Source organism: Megachile rotundata, chromosome 4, assembly GCF_050947335.1.
Source record: "Megachile rotundata isolate GNS110a chromosome 4, iyMegRotu1, whole genome shotgun sequence".
NCBI classification, from domain to species: domain Eukaryota; kingdom Metazoa; phylum Arthropoda; class Insecta; order Hymenoptera; family Megachilidae; genus Megachile; species Megachile rotundata.
Window position 1 is genome coordinate 17,327,906 of NC_134986.1, and position 14,162 is coordinate 17,342,067.

The following is a 14,162-nucleotide window of genomic DNA, read 5'->3' on the forward strand; positions in this document are numbered from 1 at the left end:
GAGCAATGGAGGAACGTTGAAACAGGTTGATGGATTAGAGCGTTATACACCGAGACGTTAATCGCATTAGCAAGATCTTGGAAACGGTATCGCAATACAACAATAATGGTTCGTTCTGTCTTAATCGAGGTGGTTGTACACGTTCCTATCGATTTTCTGTTCGCTCTGAGGCGAGTTGCGGGTTCCTGGTAATTCGTTAATGCGAATTTAATTAAACTCCGTTTCGATGATGATGTATGGATTAAGTTATACAGGAGCTTTGATTCGTGGAACTTCGTGTAAGCAAATTCTTACTTGATGTAAATAAATTGCTGCAATTTACGCTCGTCAAGTCGTTAACCCTCAAAACTATAAAACTCAAAAAAGATAATATTAAAATTTATAAATTGTAAGAATAAAAATAAATACGATTATAAGAATTAATTAATAAATACAATTGTAAGTACTAATTAATAAATATGATTGTAAGAATTAATCAATAAATACAACAAGAATAATAGCACGATAAAAATTAATTTATCAAAGTACAAAGCACTAAAGCATATGCAACGATAAATTGAAAGATTAAATAGCGAAAAGTATACCGAAATAAAATACTGTTCGTGATATATAATCGCGGAGAATGGCGAAGCTAGATTTCAAAACTGTGCAACGTCACTCAAGAAAGTACTTCAGTTAGGGTGATTAGTGACGTCGGGTGTGCGCCGCCCCTTTTTCTCTTCTTCGGATAGACAGGAAGTTTATCAGTTTGCACGGAGCAGCGATAAATTCAAGTCGAGTCACTCTTTATCACGGGCCGATTATCGCGGGCTTTAGTAGAGACTTCCCTTCCCCATATTGCACCGGTACGTGCTGAGAAATCGCAGAAATTAGCTGTGCGAGCACGCTTTTGTCACGTGACGCAAGAAATTTCTAAAGTGGGAGCTCTGATCCTATTGTGGATTGCCGACTAATTTTAGAACCTTAATTAGAATCCTTAATTGTGCTTTGACGTTCAGGAAATTTGTTGTTTTTGGGATTTTGGAAATTAGAGGGGTGGAATTTTGGGGAATTTTCAAGTTGGGGAGTTTGGAATTTGGGGAGAGTGGGATCTGGAGAATTTGGGATTTGGGGAATTTGGAACTAGGTGAATTTTGAATTTGGGGAAATAGGGACTAGGGCAATTTGGGATTTGGGGAAATTGGAACTAGGGGAATTTGGAACAAGGCGAATTTTGAATTTGGGTAATTTGGAATTGGGAAAATTTGGGATTTGGGGAATTTGAAACTAGGGGAATTTTGAATTTGGGGAAATAGGGACTAGGGCAATTTGGGATTTGGGGAAATTGGAAATAGGGGAATTTGGAACCAGGGGAATTTTGAATTTGGGTAATTTGGAATTGGGAGAATTTGGGATTTGGGGAAATTGGAACTAGGGAAATTTGGGATTTGGGGAAATTGGAACTAGGGGAATTAGGGATTTGGAGGAATTTAAAATTAGGGGAGTTTGGAATTTGGGGAAATTGGGACTAGGGAAATTTGGGATTTGGGGATATTGGAACTAGGGGAATTCGGGATTTGGGGAAATTGGAATTCGGGGAAATTGGAACTAGGAAAATTTGGGATCTGGGGGACTCTGGAACTAGGGGAATTTGGGATTCGAGGAATTTTGAATTTGGGGAAATTGGGACTAGGGAAATTTGGGATCTGTGGAAATTGAAAATAGGAGAATTTGGAACTAGGGGAATTTAAGATTTGAGAAATCTTGAATTTGGGGAAATCTTAAAGCCCTAAAATTTCCCTAACACAAAATTCTCCAACTTTACAAGTTTAAAGTCTTTCAACATCACAAACGCAATAGACCACCAAGAATGTCGTATGATAAAAATTTCGCATCACATAAAGTGACACCATAAAGTGACAGCGAACGCAAAGATTATCGAGAACGTGTTCGCGTACAAATTGAAAAATTTCAATTCGAAGATAACGATGGCTGACAATGGCGTTGGCAATGGTGCACGTAACGAAATGAAATTTTCCACAAACGCCACACAAAGAACTGTAATTAACAGAGCGAACGATCTGAACAAAAAAGGGGGAGGAACGCGGAGGGGTTAGATTTCATTTTGATTCCGTTTGTGTCCATTACTGCCTTTTTCCTGTGCTGCGACGTGAAAAGTCACGTGTCCACGTCAGCGATAACCGGTTAAAGGCTACAGTGGTATCACTTGGGAAGCATTTTTTCACTTTTCGACTGCGTTTGTGGAATACCTTTTGTATGCGATCTGCAGGACGTGACACAAAGCTCTTGCAATGTATAAAATGTGGCGCTAGTGGGGACATTACGAGGTGGTTGACCACTATTTACCCTCACATTCAAATAATAATTACTTTTTATATTGTTCGTGTATCATAGAGTTGTTAATAAATATTATATATAAATATTTGCTACTAAACCTTTATGAGTAGAGTGATAATTAATAATCTTTTTTATTAGGGGAAGTTTTGATTTGAGGAATTTGAAATTTGGGGAGCTTGGAATTTGGAGAAATTAGTATTTGAGTAGCTTGAAATTTGGGGAACTTGGAATTTGAGGAGCTTGGAATTTGGGAAGCTTGAAATTTAGGGAGCTCGGAATTTGGAATGCTGGAAATTTGAGAAGCTTGGAATTTGAGGAGCTTGGAATTTAGGGCGCTTCAAATTTAGGGAGCTTGGAATTTGGGAAGTATAGAATTTGGGAAACTTGGAGTTTGGGAAGCTTGGAATTTGGGAAGCTTGGAGTTTGGGGAGCTTGGAATTTGCGAAGCTTGGAATTTGGGGGGCTTGGAATTTGGAGAGCTTGGAATTTGGGGGGCTTGGAATTTTGAGAGCTTGGAATTTGGGAAGCTTAGAATTTGGGAAGCTTGGAATTTGGGGAGCTTGGAATTTGGAGAGCTTGGAATTTGGGAAGCTTAGAATTTGGGAAGCTTGGAATTTGGGGAGCTTGAAATTTGGGGAGCTTGGAATTTGGGGAGCTTGGAATTTTGGAAGTTTGAAATTTGGGGAGCTTGGAATTTGGGGAGCTTGGAATGTGGGGAGCTTGAAATTTGGGGAGCTTGGAATTTGGGAAGCTTAGAATTTGGGGAGCTTGGAATTTGAGGAGCTTGAAATTTGGGAAGCTTAGAATTCAGGGAGCTTGGAATTTGAGGAGCTTGGAATTTGGGGTGCTTGGAATTTGGGGAGCTTGGAATTTGGGGAAATTATAATTTGGTGAGCTTGAAACTTAGAGAGCTTGGAATTTAGGGAGCTTGAAATTTGTAATGCTTGGAATTTGTGAACCTTGGAATTTGGAGAGTTCCCTCTATAATTAAAGGGTATGTCATATAGAACACATTATTTACCACATATTCACCAACCTATTAACGCAGACTTACCTACTTACTCTAATCTTTTATTTTTAAATAATCAAAAATTGCATATGTATTTTTACTCTCATACTTTACTATTTTTATTTACTGGTGAACATTTTTAAAATTCGTCCATGAAGAACAACCGAAGGTAAGAGGCAATTAACTTGACCATCAATTTAGATAAGTGTTACTATTTTGAAACAGACACATGAAATACGTCAATCGAATGTTATATAAGAACGACAGGAGAGTGATTAATTATAAATCGTATAATATCGGGTAACGCCTCTGCACCGTGCGGTCGGAGCTTGACATTAATGACGTAAACACCCTTCGGTGTAGTTACTTAGGGGTGGAAACCGTTTTGATTCCATTTACGGTACATTAGTGCTCGCTTTGTCCCGTTCAATGAAGGGTCGCGAAACTGGAAAGATTGCTCGATACTTTCTTACCGATTGCAAATACATATATAATAATTTATGTTTATCACTTTTTCAAGGTTTAATTAATAATCGATTCACAATATCAGACAGTGGATATTTATACAAATATATATTTTCAATTTAAGATGTCTTGTATTAATTTTAGTTATTCTTATTTTTATATTTTTCAAGCTTTATACTTTTATATAATTTTTATATTTTTCCAGCTTCATATTTTTATATTTTTTTCTAACTTCATATTTTTATACAATATCTTCTTTTTATTGTGTATCCATTTTTTATGTGATGTTTACGTATTTATTGTAAAGTTGTAATGTACATATATTTTATGTATCTATGTAAATTTTTATACATAGATTATGTGCATAAAATCCACCGTCCGCATATTAAAAACTGTCTCACAGATTACGATCAATAACAGGAGTGAGAAAATTGAAATTACTTTTTCAATGTATCATTGTCAAAGAATATATTATAACGTATGAGACATTTAGAAAACTTACACCAATCAATTAATTTCATCACAGAACCAGAAGTCTCCGCTTCGTCTCACAATTACCATAATCATCCTTTATTTTTTAATTCAATCACTACGACATAATATCTCTACTGATCTATCCAACTCTTCGATCTTCGCACCTTCTACAAGATTATTTTTAATCAAACATTTGAGGAGCCAGATTTGTTGCAATCATATATAATTTGCACATTAAATATTTCTTGCACAAAAGTTCAAAGTATTCATATTTATGTCACACTCTCATACAAGTATAAAAAAATTCACTCTAAAATATTAATCATTTTAAACATTTCACTCTAAAATGTTAAGTTAATAAACCTCTAGCAATCAAAATAAATTTTCCTGAATTTTTTTGAAAACGACGCACAAGTGTTGAAAGAAAATTCCCCGTAAAGGATGCGAGTTTACTGAAGCCGATACATTATAACGAGCGTACACCGAAGCACTACTAGAAAAAGTGCAAAAAAACTACCGGTCGTTGGTAATTTTCCACGCATGTACTCGAAGCACGTGTCGCGATAACACGGCGGGAAAAGCAGTCGAAAGAAGCGGGTTTGATAATCGGCTCGGACACGACGCACCGAGAATCGCTTTGTGCCGACTATTTCCAGAGGCAACCAGGAGGTAGCAAGCCGTGGAAGAGAGGGAAATCCGCTGCTAACAAGAGAGAGTGCGATAAAGAGAGAAGGGATGGCGCATGGGGTGGCGTGCGCGTCTCAAAAAGGTTCAGGGAAAACGTATCGGCTTGGAAAATATGTTGTTCGCAGAACAACGCGTACCGACGCAACCCCTCTTCTCTTTTTTTCCTATCTCTTAGTTCTTCCTTTTATCCTTGTTCCTCCGGTAAAAGAAAAACATTCTCTTCGTCGATGTTGTCAACAACATCAAATTTGCGTGTGATCTGCAATTTATTTATTCTTGGTAGGGGAAGGACTACCTTTAGGACTTTCGGACTTATGGAAATTATTGTAGGTTTCGGAATTTGCAAGATTTTGGGACTTTTCAGATTTTACAGGTTGTGGGATTTTGGGACTTATGGGACTTGTAGAACGTTGAGAGTTATAGGGTTTTGGAATTTATGAGATTTTGGAACTCATGAGATTTTACAGGTTGTGGGATTTTGGGACTTATGGGACTTGCAGAACGTTGACAGTTATAAGGTTTTGGAATTTGTGAGATTTTGGGACTTTTGAGATTTTACAGGTTGTGTGATTTTGGGACTTATGGGACTTGCAGAACGTTGACAGTTATAAGGTTTTGGAATTTGTGAGATTTTGGGACTTTTGAGATTTTACAGGTTGTGTGATTTTGGGACTTATGGGACTTGTAGAACGTTGACGGTTACAAGGTTTTGGAATTTGTGAGATTTCGGGACTTATAAGGCTTTACTGACTTTGTGATTTTGGGACTTATGGGACTTGTAGAACGTTGAGAGTCATAGGGTTTTGGAATTTGTGAGATTTTGGAACTCATGAGATTTTACATGTTTTGTGATTTTGGGACTTATGGGACTTACAGAATGTTGTGAGTTATAGAGTTTTGGAATTTATGAGATTTTGGGACTTACGACACTTTCGAACTTGTGGGACGTATAGGATTTTGAGAATTACAGGACTTTGGGACTTTGAGTTTTGAAAATTTGAGACAGTTGAAACAGTAAAGAAGTGGTATAGTAGTACTGTAGAATTATAGTATAGTTGCATAGTTGTACAATATAGTAGTAGTAGTAGTGATAGTATTATAGTAGTAGTAGTAGTAGTGGTAATGGGAATAGTGTAATATAGTAGTGGTATAGTAATAGATTATCAGTAAGCTACTATTACAGTAAAATAGTAGAATAATGGTATAGTGTTATAGTAATATAGTATCATAGTAGTATAGTAGTATAATAGTATAGTAGTATAGTGGTATAGTGGTATAGTAGTATAGTAGTATAGTAGTATAGTAGTATAGTAGTATAGTAGTATAGTAGTATAGTAGTATAGTAGTATAGTAGTATAGTAGTATAGTAGTATAGTAGTATAGTAGTATAGTAGTATAGTAGTATAGTAGTATAGTAGTATAGTAGTATAGTAGTATAGTAGTATAGTAGTATAGTAGAATACTAGAATAGTAGAATACTAGAATAATAGAATACTAGAATAGTAGTAAAAACGTGTAGTAATATAGTAAAATACCAGTACAAACATACAGTAATACATTACCAACACAAAACATAACATACGAATAATAAAATACCAATATAATCAAACAGTAAATATAACACATAAAATAGTATAAAATAGTATACTAAAATGGTAGTACAGTACGATAACTATAAAACTGCGTAGACAAGAAGAAAATATTTCCCATTGCATAATAAATATTTTTAAACAGCGAACGAACAAGCGTTCGATAGACAGTCAGAATTTTTTCTCCCGAACGAAAAAATGGCGATATCGATACGAGAGAGGTGTTTCGCAAATAGAAAGATATTCCAGGAAATATTCGTCACTAAATTTCTGTCGAACAATCGTTCAGTGGAACGGAAATGCAGAACGTTCGCTCGTTTCCTCGCTTCAGACGACTGCTGCACGCTTGAAGAAATCCCGCGGAATCACGATACGGAAAAAAGTGAGCAAATAACGCGGAATATTAAGCGCGCTTCTACGTCCATATGAAAACTATCGAGATCGTAAACGTTCGATCATTGTCGCTTTGTATTCTCTCGTTTAATCAAGTCTGATATAGATAGCACTGAAATACCACTTTCTTTTCTAAGTATCACAAAATGTCGATAAAATGTACGTGTATGTGCATGGACACTTTCGTGTAACACTTTTGAAAGCAGCGAGGTTGATTCATGAAAGACTGGTTCAATAAAATATTTCAACTTTTACGACCGACGTATTGATTCGTTCTGACAAGAATTTGTTACTAAATGCTCGGTGTAACGTTCGCGCGAAACATCAAACGAGATTTGTACGGAAATACACAAACCCGAAGCTCGGAGGCAATCGCTGCTTGTAAAGCAAATACGACTGACAACATATTTTATTGTTTCGAATAGTTGAACTTTGCGAAATGTCGTTGAAATGTACGTTTTCGATAAACGAATCAAATTTTCGCGCGAGAGATCAATCAGAGGGTTTTTTATGGGGTGAAAGTATGCGATTCCAAAATTGTTTCTGGAACAAAAAGTGAAATGACTTTCAGGAAAATGTGCTGCAACTCGACAAATAAAAGAGAGAATGCAACGATGCGAAGGGAAGTGGCACATGACGACTTTATGGCATATTTCCTGTGACTATTTCTGGCACGGAGAATTAATTACAAAACGCACGGAAAATGTCTTCCGAGTAAATTAAGCAAAATTATTCTAGAAAATATCCGCTAAAAAATATCTATCTCAACAATTTTTTAAGGTATATTTAATTTAACGGAATATATCGCAGATGTAATTTTTTATTTATATTTTTATTTATTAACAATTTTATTGTTGACAAATAAAAACAAGCAAAATCGAATTCCACAAAATAATATTACAAAACCCGGAACACATCAAAGAATCTTTAATTAACGTTTAATCGATCAAAATATCGGTTCTTTTATACACCAAAAACAGCAGATACATCGTTGAATAAATCGTTCATTACAAATCGTTTAAAAATGTAGTAAATTAACACAGCAACAATCAATATTTGCGTGCACGGTTCGAGTATCGAGAAACATTTATTATTTACACGAGGTTGTGATAACATGTGTAACGCAAACTGTAATATTACGAGTTGCATAATTTACAGCAAGAACACACAGCTCGGAGCTCGTCCGTATAAATTAAAATTGGTAAACTCATTTTGCGTTTCGCCAAGATTAACATGCTATTACGTGTCGGATTACTTCGCTGATCCACCACACGTTATATTAATATGCATTTAACATCGAGTTACCAAGAGTTAAACTACCACTTGCTGAGTTACTAAGAGTTAAACTAAATTACTTGTGGTAAATTACTATGAGATGTCACACATCAAACTATTGCCCATTATTGCGTGTTGGAGTATCATGAATTATTATGTGCGGAGTGTATTGAATTATCTGTGAGATTGTGACGCATTGTAGTACCACGTTAATTAGCACGCGTTGGACTATTACGTAATAGATTATTATGAACGGGTCAATATGCATTGAACTTTCATGCGCTGAAATACTTTGGGTGGAATTATTATGTACTGAACTAGAAGGATGCGACTACTACGCATTCAATTATCTACGCGTCGAACTACCACGCGTCGAATTACCTACGCATCAAATTACCACGCGTCGAATTACCTATGCGTCGAATTATCTATGCGTCGAACTACCACGCGTCGAATTACCTACGCATCGAACTACCACGCGTCGAATTATCGCGGATCGAATTATCTACGCGTCGAACTACCACGCGTCGAATTACCTACGCATCGAACTACCACGCGTCGAATTATCGCGGATCGAATTACCAGCGCATCGAATTACCTACGCGTCGAACTACCACGCGTCGAATTACCTACGCGTCGAATTACCTACACGCCGAACTACCACGCATCGAATTACCTACGCGCCGAACTACCACGCGTCGAATTACCTACGCATCGAATTACCACGCGTCGAATTACCTACGCGTCGAATTACCACGCGTCGAACTACCATGCGTCGAATTATCTACGCATCGAATTACCAACGCATCAAATTACCTACGCGTCGAACTACCTACGCGTCGAATTACCTACGCGCCGAACTACCACGCGTCGAATTACCTACGCGCCGAACTACCACGCGTCGAATTACCTACGCGCCGAACTACCACGCGTCGAATTACCTACGCATCGAATTACCACGCGTCGAATTACCTACGCGTCGAATTATCTACGCGTCGAACTACCATGCGTCGAATTATCTACGCGTCGAATTACCTACACGCCGAACTACCACGCGTCGAATTACCTACGCGCCGAACTACCACGCGTCGAATTACCTACGCATCGAATTACCACGCGTCGAATTACCTACGCGTCGAATTACCACGCGTCGAACTACCATGCGTCGAATTATCTACGCATCGAATTACCAACGCATCAAATTACCTACGCGCCGAACTACCACGCGTCGAATTACCTACGCGCCGAACTACCACGCGTCGAATTACCTACGCGTCGAATTACCTACGCATCGAATTACCACGCGTCGAATTACCTACGCGTCGAATTATCTACGCGTCGAACTACCATGCGTCGAATTATCTACGCGTCGAATTACCTACACGCCGAACTACCACGCGTCGAATTACCTACGCGCCGAACTACCACGCGTCGAATTACCTACGCGCCGAACTACCACGCGTCGAATTACCTACGCATCGAATTACCACGCGTCGAATTACCTACGCGTCGAATTATCTACGCGTCGAACTACCATGCGTTGAATTATCTACGCATCGAATTACCAACGCATCAAATTACCTACGCGTCGAACTACCAGGCGTCGAATTACCTACGCGTCGAACCACCACGCGTCGAATTATCTACGCATCGAATTACCAACGCATCAAATTACCTACGCGTCGGACTACCATGCGTCAAATTATCTACGCATCGAATTACCACGCGTTGAATTACCTACGCGTTAAACTACCATGCGTCGAACTACTACGCGACGAATTACCACGCGTCGCACTACCACGCACCGAATTACCAGGCATCAAATTACCTACTATGCATCAAATTACCACGCATCAAACTGCCCTGCGTCACAACACCACGGCTAAAATCATCTCGACGCACTACATGTATACAGAACTCTCCATTTGCAGTATATCCAGTTTCAGGAATTTCCATTTTTACAACCCCGCCCGTGGCAGAACTCCACTCCACTATATCTCATTTTGTTTCGAAAATTCGTTCGAAAAATATCCTTGTATTCAGAGTAAACATGACCCGCCACAAACATCATGGATATTAACGAACCACCAAAAACCCACCATTGTGTTTATAAAACAATGAATTGAGCAGGAAAACGCGTTTGAATATCCCGTTTTATTAGCAAGAAAAGTTGGCGCGATTATACGTAGATTTTTCGTCGAGCGTAATCTTCGCTGGCCTCGTGTACATACTGATTGTGCAGATGGTTAATTAGCCGAGGCAGTTTAGCGCGCGAAGATGGCGCGCTGCGTGAAAGCAGATAAAAGCGAATTAACGTTCAAACATCGGCGGTAAATTCCTATCAGCGGAGAGAAGGAAAAAAAAAACTGCATCGTGTCCCGGCAATTTCCGTCACGAGAATTCGTAGCCGACGAGAGTAATTAGCGGGTCGAATTGTAGCTTCTCGCTTAAATTGCGCCGGACGAGAATTTATTGTCGAAAAGTGAATTAAACTCGCCCGAGGATTCGATTAAATTCGCCAGACTTCTTCGTGCACTTGCTCTCGTTTATTTTTTTCTGCTTAACTTCCTTTCGTGCTTGCTGCTTTGTTCAAACCGGAACGGGTTAAAACGCGATGCGTTCGCGGCAAGGTTCGGTTTTTTCGTGTTTTTGTGCCGCTTTATTGAACCACTCGTGTTTTATCAGAATTTGAAACCGAATTAATAGTCTCTTTGTTATTTGTCGACGATGAAATTGAAATTAACCGTGGAAATCTTCTGCGAAAGTTCTTAAAGCGTTTCTTCAGATATTTAATTATTTAGGATCTGCGAAATCTAGTTTATTACTTGATTTATGAGATATACAAGGGCGATCTTTTATATCAAGTCTGTAGATTTAATTCCTAACTTTTATACTTCGACCATTTACTTTATTATTCTTGTATTCTAAGTAATGAAATATTTCAGAGGGGTTTGCTTTTCATTTACTCCCCATCGGTTTGCCTTTAATTAAAATCGCTGTAAAAGTACAGTAACAACTTAATCGAATTAACCGAGACACATTAAATATGATAGAAAGTAAACGCAAAGTTTCGGGACTGAAATCACTTGAAGTCTGTACTTCGAAACTTAAATCAACGACCAGCATGTAATTTAACGGTATTCTCGGGACGAGTATTTGCCTCGATCAATTATTGGAAAATTATTGCTGGACGATTCGTAGAAATTGGAAGAACGGATCTGGAGATAAGGTCCTTTTTCAACTTTGCCCATTGCTCAGCGGCAGTCAGGACATTTGAGATCCTTGAATTATGATCCCGTTCCCGTGTGCAGATCCCGAAACCGACCCATTGTCGCGCATCGAGGGAACGTCACGTTTCAGCGAAATTTCGACTTGTCAGTTGTTCGACGAGCCAAACGACGTTCTCATAATTTATCGAACAGGCGTTCCATAACCTATCCAATCCTGTACTCTGTAATAAAATATAGAGCGCTCCTGACCTCCTCTGTATTCCCTCTTTCAATGATCATCATATGCTCGGCAATTTAGGGAAATAGGGGTTGGAAAATCGCGAGTTTTACGGAGCAGAACGCGAATACCGTACGTCGTCGACTTCCCGTACGGATCTTTGCCATTTGTAGAGAAGCGTATTGCGAAACGAAAGAGGAATGAATTTCTAACAGTATTTATATTCTGTCAATTATGTATTTGGTCGAGCTGTTTTAAATTGAGTTGCGTTGCACTGAATGGGTTGTATTCCACTGGGTCGATTGAAGTTAAAAATTGAATCGGTTTAAACTGAACATAAAATTGCATGACATTGAATCGGTTTCGATTGAACATTCTATCAGGTGCAGTTAAATTCGACAAAATTGAAAATTGAACTGCGTGGAATTGAATCGGTTTAAATTGAACATAGAATTGCGTGACATTGAATCGGTTTCAATTGAACATTCCATCGAGTGCAATTAGATTCGACATAATTGAAAATTGAACTGCATGGAATTGAATTGGTTTGAACTGAACACATAATTGCATGGAATTGAATCAGTTTCAATTGAACATTCCGTCGAGTGCAATTAAATTCGACATAATTGAAAATTGAACTGCGTGGAATTGAATCTGTTTAAATTGAACATAGAATTGCATGACATCGAATCGGTTTCAATTGAACATTCTATCAGGTGCAATTAAATTCGACAAAATTGAAAACTGAACTGCGTGGAATTGAATCGGTTTAAATTGAACATAGAATTGCATGGAATTGAATCAGTTTCAATTGAACATTTACTCTAGTGGAATTAAATTCGACAAAATTGAAAATTGAATTCCATGGAATTGAATCGGTTTCAATTCAAAATTGAATTGCCTGGAATTGAATCAATTGGAACTGAACTTTCACTCTAGAGGAGTTGAATCTGACAGAATTGAAAATTGAATTGCATGTAATTGAAAATTCAATTGCTTGGAATTGAATCAATTGGAATTGAACATTGAATTACATAGAATTGAATTTAATTGAATTGTAAATTCAATTGCATGGAACTGAAAATTCAATTGTACAGAATTGAATCGATTGGAATTGAAAATTGAATTGCATGGAACTGAAAATTGAATTGCACAGAATTGAATATTAAATTGAACGGAATTGAAAATTGAATTGCACAGAATTGAATCGATTGGAATTGAAAATTGAATTGCATAGAATTGAATCGATTAGAATTGAAACCTGAATTGTATGGAATTGAATTGCATATAAATTGAAACTTGAATTCCGCAGAATTGAATCACACATAACTAAATCAATTAGAAAATTGGATCATATGAAATTGAATCGCTTCGCATTGTAAATTGCCTCGTATACAATAAACTCCCTCTGAATTGAATTTCGTCGAACTGGAAAATGAAGAATTGAATCACCTCAAATAAAATCCTCCTACACTGAGAAACCATCAATCGAACCGTATGCTATCGAAATACGTTCAATTCGATTGCGCGGAATTGAATCGCGTGGCGACAAACTTCCACATCGAATTGAATCGCACGAAATTGAATCATATCGATCGTATCGATCATATCGAACAAATGGAATCTTATCAAACTGAATCACAAAAAGTGCAACCAATCAAGTTCCCCACATCTTAAAGTTTTTTCTCAGTGAAAAAAACTAACATACTAGTTTCACGGTAAAGATAGATGACTTTCTTCAATCAGAGGCACAATGTATCCTCCAAAGAACTTCCCCTAGTTTATCCACATCGATTTCTCGTCTCGATTTCAGTACGAGTAATCGCAAATTTTCCGCTGACGTCCGCGGGAAACCGTGCCGCGTTATCGTCCAGTCGCCCATCGTAAACGGGGGGATTCGGATCTCTAACAGACATTTTCATCCCCTTTTTCTCCCCTCGTCTTATTTACCATGAAGACGCAGCTTTCGGTTATTCACCCCCAAACGTACGGCGTCCTCGTTTCACTGGCGCCTAGAATTCCAAATTTTGTAGAGGATCGACGCCGGCGCCGACGCCGACGCGTCTCGAGCTTCTCCTCGACCGTGCACTCGTAAATCGACGCGAATTCGGTTTCAACAATCTAATTATACTGGACGTCTACCTGATATTTCAAACGGAGACTCGAAGATGTGGGTCAGAAATTAGGGGTTGATTTGTGAGTGACTGCGTATTCGTGAGAGTCCACTTTGAACACTATACTTGTTCTCTGTTTGGAAGTTCCCTCTTGAAAGGAGACATTCAGAGACAGATATTAGAACATTTTGTAAATTAGATGTTTATAGTGTAGGATTTAAAAGTGGTTCACTATAAAAATTTGTAAAAATGAGACTTCTAAATTTTTGTACTTGATAATTTAAAAATTTGAGGTTGCTATCTGAATTCGAAGATAAATTCCCACAATTAATTTAAACTTTCAGAAATTTCTAAGGTTGCAAATTTTCATTT

The 14,162-nt window shown here is 37.9% G+C and overlaps 2 protein-coding genes across 8 annotated transcripts in view; one reads left to right on the forward strand and one right to left on the reverse strand.

Moving 5' to 3' along the window:
• LOC100877232 (polycomb group protein Pc) overlaps positions 1-14,162 on the forward strand; it is a 305,270-nt gene that overhangs the window by 31,789 nt on the left and 259,319 nt on the right. The gene's annotated exons all lie outside the window — the stretch shown is intronic.
• LOC100875045 (RAS oncogene family member Rab26) overlaps positions 1-14,162 on the reverse strand; it is a 132,999-nt gene that overhangs the window by 31,552 nt on the left and 87,285 nt on the right. The window contains exon 1 of one of the 6 annotated variants that reach the window (XM_076530619.1): positions 4,314-4,907. The exons of the other annotated variants lie outside the window; for them this stretch is intronic. The gene's annotated coding sequence lies outside the window, so the exon portion shown is untranslated. Of the gene's footprint in view, positions 1-4,313; positions 4,908-14,162 lie in introns of those variants that run through there. 6 annotated transcript variants of the gene reach the window in all.